The sequence below is a fragment of the Lonchura striata genome, chromosome 2 (genome assembly GCF_050655825.1).
Source record: "Lonchura striata isolate lonStrDom1 chromosome 2, ASM5065582v1, whole genome shotgun sequence".
NCBI lineage: Eukaryota > Metazoa > Chordata > Aves > Passeriformes > Estrildidae > Lonchura > Lonchura striata.
In genome coordinates, this window is record NC_140704.1 from 136,487,730 (window position 1) to 136,499,613 (window position 11,884).

Here is an 11,884-nt window from a genome sequence, read left to right on the forward strand (position 1 = left end):
ATTTGTGATTAGTAAATGCTTGAAGATGTGATTGGTCTTTTTAAAAGACAAAGCTTAACAGCAAAGGTGAATCAATAACATCAACTGAAATTAATGTGTTTAATAAACATGGAGACCTCAAATATACATACATACACACACACACACACACACACACACACACACACACACACACATATATATATATATGTATATCTGCTTATCTGTTTCAAGCATCTTGGAAAAACAGCATCTTGTTTTATCCTAAATAATCAATTGTTGTTATTGGAAAAGAATTATTGAAAATGAGCACTTAGCACATCACAATTATGAGCACTGACCTAAGCCTCTCAGCAGGTAAATCTCCTGGTTCTGAAAGCAGCTGTTTAGATGTGCCTTAGACAAGGTACAAGCCTCATATTTAACTGAGCAGAGAGGAGACCAAACTCCATACACAGGCAACTGTCAAGCATCTATCAGGGATGAAATGCAGAGCAGAAATACATGAAGTAAATGTATCTGCTTATAAGTGTGCCTTGTTGGAATTACTGGCAGAAGTAAAAAGGACACAGTTGACTAGAGAAAAAAAAAATATTAATGGCATCTTAATTTACCAAAAGTTTGAAGAAAAAACTTTTAAGGGCTTCCCAGGGACAAAATAGAGGAAAGAGCATGAGTGCTGAACTGTGCCATTCAGCTAAGGGCACACACCCAAAAATGGGCTACTGCCATAACACCCACGTACCAAATTAGCAAATGCAACACATATTTTTATATATACTATTTAAAGGATTTTGTTTTGGCATTAGCAGCTGCAATCTAAGAAACAATAGTGAAGTTCTCTCTTACCAGAGCTTTGAATAAAGCTGATATAAAGAAGAAGGATTGTTTTGCAGAAATGCTGGAGAAAAATTAGTTTGTACAGATTTCATCTCCCTTAGTTTAAGCAATGTTCTGGTCCACTTACTGAAGGTGTCAAGGAAAACAACATTCACAGATGTCAGAAAATACAGTCCCAAGCACCAATCTCGCACAGCAGGACAGCATCAGAAATAAATGTCCTGGCACCCACATGCTGACTCATGGCCAGGCTGGTGTTCTCTGCAAATTGCTTTAATGTAAATTCCATCTTCATCAACAATTTTAATAGGGATATGAGAACAAATTCAGATGTGTTTAAAAAAACACCATCCAGTGGACAAATCAATGGTCATGGAAATCTCCTTGTAAGAACGAAGCATATATCGGAAATCAATACAGGTATTTTACCTACAAGAAAAAAAAATACAGGATTTGTGATCCAGCTGCTGTGAAGTCACAGATTTGTGACCTGGTTTGAAACTGAAACAAAACATATAATAACCAAAGGAATCATTAAGAAAGTTCTCTGGTATTTTCTGGCTGGCAAAGAATAGTCAATGGAGCAAAATTTCAGCGCAGGGTTAAATCCAGCCTCGCCCTGAAGCCATTTCACCCACAGGTCACTATGTACATTGCTTGGAACATGCAGGGTTCCCAATGGCATGGAGCTGAGATGCAGTAGGAGACCTTGCTTTGGCTCCAGGCATCCAAGAGAAGTATTTCCCACGTCCTGTCGTACCTCTGCTTGTTCCTATTCCCCATGGCCCAGAAGAGGACAGTCATGCCTGTGGGACCTGGTGCTGCGGGTGCACAGCCTGGCTGGGGCACAGGCATTCCCAGGGGGACGCTCAGGGACCCTGGCAGTAAGGAAGCTCACCCTCAGCCCTGTCTGCTCACATCAAAAACCATTTCAGGAGACTCCAAATTTCTGTTCTGACCACAAAAAACTCCTTGTGACACCAGCTGCTGATGTGACCTAAAGCTGGAGCTGGTTTTCCTGTGGAGGGCAGAAGGGCTGGATGCAGGGAGCTGTTGTCTGCCTGCAGGTGGGAAGAGGGGTCCCCTCTCCCCAGCACTGATGTGTCTCTTTCCCTTCAGCATCCGTCTACCTCAGGAGAGGAAGCAGCATGGTGATGGGTGCCTGGGGCTCAGACAGGCTATTTTTAGATCAAAGGAAGCCAAATGCTCATCAGATTGAGGGCAATTTCACCTCTGCAAGATGCAATTTCAGTGTTGGAAATGATGAGAGTTTAACAGAGCCCTTGAGGATTTCAATATTTTTCTGAAAATTAGTCTTGAAGCAACAACATTATTATTATTTTCTCAACGTATCCCAAGCTCTGACAAGATAAAACCTTAGGAAAATTCCTTATTTTCAGAGGATTGTCCAGTAATTGTCATATTGACCTGTACCATATTTATAATTTCTGCTTAAAAATGAAGGCTACTGTTTTCACCTGATCTGTTTTCCAAAATGAGTTCTTGATACTGATCTTCCTGCTGAACCAGGAAGCATGCTGTGCATGATAAATCACCCAAAACAAAATAGTCCCTAACAGATAAATGTTTTCAAATAATTCTCTCAACAATAGCTAAGTTAGTTTGTGTTTGCTTTTGACTGATCTAACAATTTGATAACTGTGTAACTGAAGAAATATTCCACAGACATGGAAATCCTCAGCAGAGGATCCATTGTACATTACTCTGGTAGGTGTAATAAATCTCATTTAAGAGTTTCAGAGCTCAGCAATACTTTAAAATGGCCAGCAGAGAGCTACCAGTTGCTATTACACTTATTGGTCTTTTCTCTCCTGGAAAAGACAGATGCTTAAAAATGTCATCAGACATGAAATCTGGTTTTCATCTCAGCCTCATTCTGGCCTCCTTATATACATTCTTGCCTCAGATGAAGTTTTTTGCAAGTATCATTTTTGGCCTCTGGGATTTAATTCCCACAGCTGCAAATTCTCACTGTCACCAACAAGTCAGACAAACATCTAAATTATTTTTAACTATGCTATTAAAAAAATGGATCCTATAACAATAGATGGGAGTATTTTTGAGAATATAATTTGTCCCAGAGCATTTCAGATTTAGTTTTTTAGGATGAGTTTTTTCTTCTGAGATGACAGGCATAAAGACTTCACCTTGCTAGCAACCAGCTCTTCAATTATATGCTTTCAATTTCTTTGCAGACAGAAGTGAGCAGACCGTAAGGTAGAAGTGAGCACACTGTAAGATGGAAATGAAAAATACAGCAGGCAGCTGGAAGATAAAATCAAAAGATCATCTTCCCCTTTGCCTGCTCACATCACATCACAGGTTACAGTAACTCTATACTGCAAACAAGCAAATGCTCCGTCTCCCCACTTTGCCCCAAAGGTGTTTCCTCTGCAAACACAAGTGCAGAGGTGTGCTCAGTAAGAGATCTTACAAAGGGTCAGTGGAAAATCCTGCCAGGATTTGTCTCTTACACATATTAAGGATCTGGGAATCTCACTAGCCAACATTTGTTTTTAACATGTTTCCAGGAACGCTTACAATCCTACTGGTGGCAGAAACCACCGAGTACCTATCCCAGTTCTCTGGTCATACAGCTGTGGCCAGCTCAGGGTCAAACTTCCCAAGCTGTGAGACTGCTAAAATGTCTCTGAGGTCAAAAGAAAGCAGTGCAAAGAGCATGTGACTTGAGTTGGGAAGACAATGGAGCCCCAGGTGTGTGTGATACCTCTTGTAGTCATCAGCTGCTAACAGAAAAGGTCCCAGCTCTGAGGAAAATGCACTAGAGGAGCTAGATTTTGCCAATCTCAGTAAGGCAGTGCTATGGTGGGCATAGAGGGAGCAGTTTTCTGTGGACATTTTTAAAGAAGCTTTAGTTTCTGCAGTGGCAGACCCCAGAGGACATGCAGGTTTGCCTATGGGGAGGGCACTGGGTACCTCAAAGGCGCCTCAGCTGCAGAGTTTGGCCACCAGAGCAGTGATGCAGCAGCAGCAGAAGGACAGGAGAGAATGCCAGGGAAGGAGCTGAAGCCCCTGGGCTTGTTATTTTGTGCCTCCTCAGCTCTTTTTGTCATTATGTGAATGTGGTGGTGATTGAAACCTCCTCCAGTCCCAGCAGACACTGTTAATAGCACAGTGTGGGTAAGAAAGGGTCCCTGAGGCCCAGAACTGAAACAATTTAGAAACTGATTCAAAGTGAAGGTTGCTACTCAGATTCCAGGGTCAGTGATGCATGACACCCCACCAGCCCACCAGCAGAAATGGCCAAAACATAGCAAAGTGATTTCAGCAGCTCTATCAAAGCACAGTCAAGCAATCAATGAGCTTCTTTATTTTTTACCATCCCCTAGCAGGTTTTGGACCCAAAACTGGGGATCCACAATGATGTTAAAGAGCAAGTGGGAGTGAGTGTTGAGGCAGGTGAGTGTTAGAGTGGTACTTGAGGGATGACGGCCCAGCTCTGAAGTGTGGTCAGCATTAAGAGCAATGGCAGGCTTGCACCAGTAATTCTCCAGGATGTCTTCGAAAAAAATTTGTTGATCAGGAGTTTTCTGCACCAAAGGGTCATTCTGCAGAAGTAGAAACAAGTTAGAAATTGTAAGGAACTCAGCTAAAAAAAAAAACCCAAAAAAATGCTAATGAATGTGTTTTAATTAATACAACTTATTTTCCCTAAATAGAGTTTCTAGAAAGAAATCCTTCTTGGTCTCTTTTACCTACCTAGCATATTCTGTAATTTAACATGCAGCTTTAGAGAATGTTCCAAGCAATCTGTATTCTCATACACACACACACACACACACACACACACACACTTTCCCCTGCCATTTGCTTTTAGCAGTGGGTAGGAAAGAGTCCATTGCAGTTCCTCACTGCTAGTAATGCAATAATTGGATAAACTGTGAATGCGTGAATGAGCAAGGCTGGACTGACAGCACAGCCTAAGAAGCTGAAGAGAGATCAAAAAGAAACAGAGGAAGGCAAGAGCACACACAGCCTGGTGAACAAGCCCTTGGGCATTCTAATGATCTTGCCTTTTGTTTTTTTCCTCAGCTGGGCTGGATGCAATATTCAGCACTCTTACATGCAGTAGAAGGACTCAGTAGCACATTCAGGGGTATGTATATGAATACAGAGAAACAAGATGTAGGTTTCCAATCAGTGCCACATCTTCTCAGTACCCTCTGAAACAATCTGCATCATTGCCACTTTCTGATGGTGGCATTTGGGTTGACCCCTTGACGACAACCTATAACTGCCATGGCCATATCTGCATTTTTTTCTGCCTGGGTACGGTACTGAAGTTCTCCAAACCCCACCATGAAGGATTTCAGCCAAGACATAGTCATAGGGAAACAGAAAAGGAAAACAGAAAGAACAAGAAAAAACTTATTGCCAAACTCTTCCATGCTGGCAAAGTGCCCAGTTGGCTTGATAATGGTATTTTTAATTTATATCAGGAAATAGTTCTGGGAAATTGCCCACACTGACCAGGATTACTGCAGATGGGGTGCACAGGCAAGGGACAGACTGCCTGTTCAAAACGTGGGTGCACAGAAGGAGGAGCAAAGGAGGCTGGGTACTACCTGCTGTGCTCTCTGGTACCTTAAGGCTCAAAGCTGACACCTTTCTGCACCTGAAAGCAGTTATCCACCTCACCCAGCATACAGTGCAGTGGGAAGGCAGTGACTGAAGTCTTAAGCAGGACGTGGGCTGGATGCTGCTGGTGGGGCAGAACCAATGAGCACCAGCTCAGGTTGCCCTGTCTGTACTTTCTGTTTTCTCCTTTGTAGAGTACAGCCCATGCTGCCCCAGGTGGGCAGGACAGGAGCAGCAATTTTTCTGGAAGTCCTGGAAACAAAATTGATGCACTGGTCTGACTCTCTGCTTGCTATCTCCTGCACCTCCTCCAAGACTGGTGCCTTCCTTCTGGCACTGCATGGTGTCTGGGAAGGGAAGAGACAAACAGCTTCCCCTCCTTTGTTTCAGGGCACTGGGCTGCCCAGGGCATCACATACTCAATCACCGTGCAGTCCCAAAATCAGGCAGGTGTCCATCACAATTGGGGAATCTCAGCTGCTGGAATGGGAGTGTGGGCACAGACTTGGTCTTATCTGAGTCCTTGTATTATCACAGGCAGAAAGCTGCTCCCTGGTATGTGGTGGAATGGCAGAGATGGAGACCTGGCTCCCAGAGTCAGGTTCTAGGAGCCACACAGAGGAAACCCTTCCAGAATTTCTTGGATGGGCAGCTTACCCAAGTTCTCCTTTTACCACATCTCTTAACAAAAGGATGAGGTAAAAATTTTAGATTTGGCTAAAATTTTTAGATTTGCTTAACCTGAGAAAATCTCAGACAGATTTTTCTCACCTTGTATGAAGAATTTTGGTCCCAACAGTTGAAAATTGGCAAAGTCAGAAGAAAGAGAAACTGTGATGTTCTTAGCGGAAAATGTTAGGCAATATACACTCCACCATAGTTCCAGCTGTGTTGCTGTCTGGTTTGGGATGCAAACCCACAGGTCAACCCAGTGTTGTGTTTCCAAACAGCCACAGAGATTACTGATATGAAGTTGTCAGTTTTGCCCTAGGACTGGATCTACAAGAAGATATGCAATTACAGCAATCTTATCTGTCTTACCTACTGGCAATGTTTTTTGTCTCATTAAGACTTCTTAATGTAAACTCCAGACTTTCTGTTTCCCTGTGCCATTGTTCTACCCATTGAACTCATTGCAAAAGGCAGATATGTTTTACTTCATCTGGATTTTTCCAGCAGGCTTAAACACAGCTCAGCTGGCTCCTACCTAGCAGCAGGGAGAGGTGCCCACCTCCCCAGCATGGTCACTCATGGGCCAGCATGGACATCTTCAGGTGTGCAACCTGAGGATGTCACAGGGAAGGGTTTGGGAGGGAGACACAGCCTGGGAGAGCAGGAGGTCAGGCGTCTCTCTGCAGCTGATGTACCAAGTCTCAGCCATGCCAAGATTTAAGCCTTTTGTATCCTATCCACAAGCACCCAGAATGCCAACTTCTTGGGCTTCTCAGCTGATCTGGAACCTCTCTGCTGGATGTAGCAGTGTAAGCCCTTGTTGGATGCAAGTGGGTGCGAGTTCTGCAGCAGTCACACAGATTCAGGTCAGATACAAGCCTTGACTGATTTTATTGGCGTACACTGGAGAGTGAAGCTGTTGCTGCTAAGTCAGCTTAAAAAAGTTAAGAGCTAAGCTTCTGTTAGTGATCCCTGCAGCCTGCAGCAAACTCCCAGTGGCACGGACCTTGCTGGGCTCCCTAGCTCCACTGCACAGCAGGCAGGGGCAGGCCATGGGCTCCAGCACCTGGCACAGACCCCAGGTTGTAGCATGCACTTTACAACATCCATCTTCCATGAAACAGCCCAGTGAAGAAACCTGCTCTGCACTTTCAGAACCCACCATGGGGTACTGAGCTCTTCCCATGCCCACAGAGGCAATGAGGGCACTCAAAACAGTGAAAGAAGAGTCCCAAAGTGCAGCTTATTTGAAAAATTAAATCAAACTGGTCCATGGGGATGATGCACCCAAGAATGAATATTCATGGGGTGTCCTTCCCAAGGGACCTCTTTCTGTATTAAAACTAGTCAGAAACAGCATGCCCTTTGCTTGCTTTTGTATGCTGGATGTTTCACAGGCTCCAGGGAGGGAAAGTACAGCTCTGAGTTATGCAAAGGAGAAAACACGTTGCTAGATCATGTGGAGCTTATAAGCCTGAGATTGCATTCCTAAAATACTTTGGTTTTAGTAACCCTTTAAATTTAACTTCCTGTAGTAAAGACACACTAACTATCACCTTGAGATTTCATATCTGTGAAGCCCCATGCTTTTGAGTTAGGTTACTACCAGAAAAAAAGGTCAAGCATGCACCTAGCAAATGGTTTCACAAGAGAAAATGTAAACAAACTTGGCAATCCGATATGTAGTAAGACTGATGGCCAGACACTGCCAATATTTTATCCCCTATGTAAAAAGTAGTGGGCTGGTATTATTTGTAAAGGAAGTCAAATGAGCTGATACAAATTAAGGCTTTTTTAAAAAAACAGAAAGCCTACCATCATATCTACACTTACAGTCTGGGCTCTAGACTAAAACCCATCTTTTAACCATTTAAGATCCTGGCAGTAACTATCAGGATAGTTTTAAGTTGGTACGTAAACACTTAAATAAATGTCAGCAGTTCTAATACAGTGAAATAATGCTCTTGTGACCAAGAACACATATGTATTAAAACTAACCCCAACTTTTCCACTGACTTCTCATTGCATATAGGACTAGAGAATTTCTTTATGTCATATATATATTCTGAACTTCAGGTAAGCGTACAGAGTGTGCCAGTTTACCTGTTAAAAAGAAACTTTAATCTGGGGAAGAGAGCCATAGTTTAGCACACAGGTGAGGGATATAAGATTCCCAAAGATCACATTTGTGTGATCTTGAATATAATACACTTTTTCTTCCTTCTGGCCAGGTTGTCTTTAACCTGCAGGGAATGGCCTGGCCATTGTACAGCAGCCAGCATGATCCAGTGCTGATGTAGTCATTCACTATTAAATCAAACAGTTTAAAATAATTATTAAATCAATTATTCAGGTTGAAAAACTATCCTGAAATATTGTGAGCACCTTCACCTCAGTTTCAGGGGAATTGAGCTGCACTGGGTGCACTCAGCACCCTGCACTGTTGAATCCTGACAGGAGGAAACCCTTTAATGGATTACCTCTGGTCTCACACAAATGCCACCAAACACAGAGGTTGTCACCTCTGCTTGTCATCTGGCACAAAACACAGGTGGCTTTGCAGAGGTATGTAAGAACAAGACAAAGCACCTAAAGCCTGTGGCCTGGCTTGCAGCAATAGCTGGCTGTGACATGGTCTGAGTGGGTCACTCCCAGTCCTCCCACAACATGCAGATCACTGTGCTCCATGGCAGAGGCTTTCATTAGCCACATACAGGAAATCCCAAATCTGCCCACAGGGTGACTGGGGTGTATCTAACTTGCCAATCATACACACAAGTGCTTGAGTGGCACCATAATGGGCTATGATGAGGGGTCCCACCAGCCATTATCCCAGCAGGAAACCCCAGCACGCCCTTCCCTGCAGCATCCTTCACCCCTGCAGAACACAGGAAGTGGGCCAACCTCAGACTGGTGGTTTTCTGGGCAAAGATTTCTTAGGTGATGTATGGACTTTTCTTGCCAATAAATTTTTTGGCATTTCCTGCTCTGGCAGTCACTTCAATATAATCTAAAAAATTAATTTCCTACCTCTTGTAATTACTCTTGGCAAATTAAAAGTCAGTACTTAATACAGTTTAGCTCAAAGCCTACTGCCCCAAGCAGCTACAGACACAGGTAACCATGGTGGCTGTGGTGCAAAACAGTCTAGAGGACTTGTGTGAGCAACATTTCCATGAGGGATGAATGGGTGTGGAAGTCATAAGTTCAACAATGGCTATTTGTACCCTCTTAGTGTTCAGCCAGTGTGTTTCATTTCAGCAAACAAAACATCTTCCCCATAAAACAAAAAAAAATCCAGTCCGCAAGGATTTGCTTTCAGCAGCCTGAGCTTTCTGCACCTTCCCCTCACTCAGATTTATCACCAGAAATGTATCTAAACCACAGCTTTGGCTCTGACAAGCTCAAAGCCTTTGCTTCATTCCTTGTTCATTGAGGTAAGGATACAGTGCTTGACATCTGCAGCCGTGCTGGAGTTCTGTACATGGGCCTCATCCCTGCCACACTGTATGTGCCACCACAGGTCCTAGCCAGACCTCTGTGCCTGCCCCTGGACCCTCCACTCCAGTAGAAGCAGATTTTGTTTATTTTCACTCATAACTTCAGGAAGCAGTTTCAAAGCTGGCACCCAAGATCATCTCATGAACCCTCCTACTGTAAGCAAAGAACAGGTTTGGGACCACTTGATGAAATTGAGTGAATCCATGTCTATGGGATCTGGTGGCAGATCCCATAGAGGGAACTGAGGGAAGTGAGGGAACTGGCTGTAGTGTAGTTGCCAAGCCTCTCTCCATCCTCTTCATGTCATGGTGATCAAATGAAGTCACTGGTGACTGGAAAAAAAAAGGGGAACATTGCTCCCATTTTTAAAAAGTGGAGAAAGGAAGATATGGGGAACTGGAGACTGACGAGCCTCACCTTTGTGCCTGGCAAGATCGTGGAGCATCACAGAGGATATGCTGGGGCATATAAAAGACAAGGGTTAAGGTTAGGTGAACTGAAGCAGCCAGCACAGCTTTACTGAGGGCAAATCATGGCCAATCTGGTGGCCTCCTATGATGGAGTGATGGCAACAGTCAACCAGGGAAGATGGCAGATGTCATCTATCTACACTCTGTGAGGCCTTTGATATGGTCCCAAATGACATCTTTATTTTAACCAGATAGACAGGAATTTGACTGATTGACTAGTCAGTGGATAAGGAGATGGATGGATGGATGGATGGATGGATGGATGGATGGATGGATGGATGGATGGAGCCAGAGTGTTTTGGTCAATGACTCAATGTCTAGGTAGAGGCCAGTGACAAGTGGTGTCCCTCAGAGCTCTGTCTTGGGGCAAGTATTCTTCAGCATATTTATCAGTGAGCGCAGACTGTGAACAGAAGCCATTGAGGGCTGCCCTGTGGAGAAGGACTTGAGAATTGTTGTGGATGAGAAGCTGGGCATGAGCCAGCAATGTGTGCCTGCAGCAGAGAAGGTGTATTGCACCCTGGGCTGTGTCAGCCCATTACAGGATCAGGATGGTCACCCCACAAACAGGGACAGAGACAAGGCAGAGGTGTTTAATGCATTCTCTGCCTCTGTCTTCAACATTGATGGTGGGCCAAGGGATATCAGTGCCCTGGGCTGGAGGACCATGACTGCAAGAATGATAACTCCCAGCTGACCCTCATCCCAATCTCCTTGTGAGGAGAAGAGGAGGGGCAGGCACTGATCCCTGCTCTTTTGTGTCCAGTAACAGGACCCAAGGGAATGGCCTGAAGTTGTGTCAGGGGAGGTTTAGTTTGGATATCAGAGAAAGGTTCTTTACCCAGGGGGTGGTTGGGCACTGGAACAGCTGCCCAGGGAAGTGGTCACAGAATCAGCCTGACAGAATTCAAGAAGCATTTGGGCACATGATGTGACTCCTGGGGATGGTGCTGTGCAGGGCCAGGAGCTGAACTTGATGATCCCTGAGGGTCTCTTCTAACTCAGCTTATTTTGGGATTCTGTGAAAAGAGGGATGGCTAGCAGGTTGAGGGAGGTGATTTTCCACATATTGTCTGCTGTCAAGAGACTGTTCTGGAGTGCTACATCCAGAGCTGGGGTCCTCAGCACAAGAAAGATATGGATCTGTTGGAGCAGGTCCAGAGGAGAGCCACAGGGATGCTCAGAGGGCTGGAGCACCTCTCCTATGAAGACCGGCTCAGAAAGCTGGGGTTGTTCAGACTGGAAAAGAGAAGACTCTGGGGAGACCTTTCTGTGGCTTTCCAGTAACTAAAGGGGTTTATAAAAAGGAAGGAGAGGGACTTTTTATATGGTCAGATAGATGCAGAACAAGGAGCAATTATTTTAAACTGGGAGAGGGCAGGTTTACCTCAGATGTTAGGGAGTAATTCTTTACTGTGCAAGGAATAAGACACTGGCACAAGTTGCCCAGAGAAGCTGTGGATGCCCCATCCCTGGAAGTGTTCAAGCCTGGGTTGGATGGGGCCCTGAGCAAATGGGCTAGTGGAAGATGTCCCTGCCCATGGCAGGGGGGTTGCAGCTAGGTTATCTTTAAGGTCCCTTTCAACCCAAACCATTCTGTAATTCTGTGATTTTATAATGAGGAGTGCTGAGACTCATGTCCACAACTGAATGTTGTTCACAGGCTTTTACAAAGTGGTTGGCCATATGGAATCTCAGGAACTGCAAGCATTCTTTTTCTGGAAAGCTATAGGTTTGTATTCTCCATTGCTCTCCCTCCTCCTTTCCCTTTGCTGCCCATTTTGAATCCAGCACACCTTTGT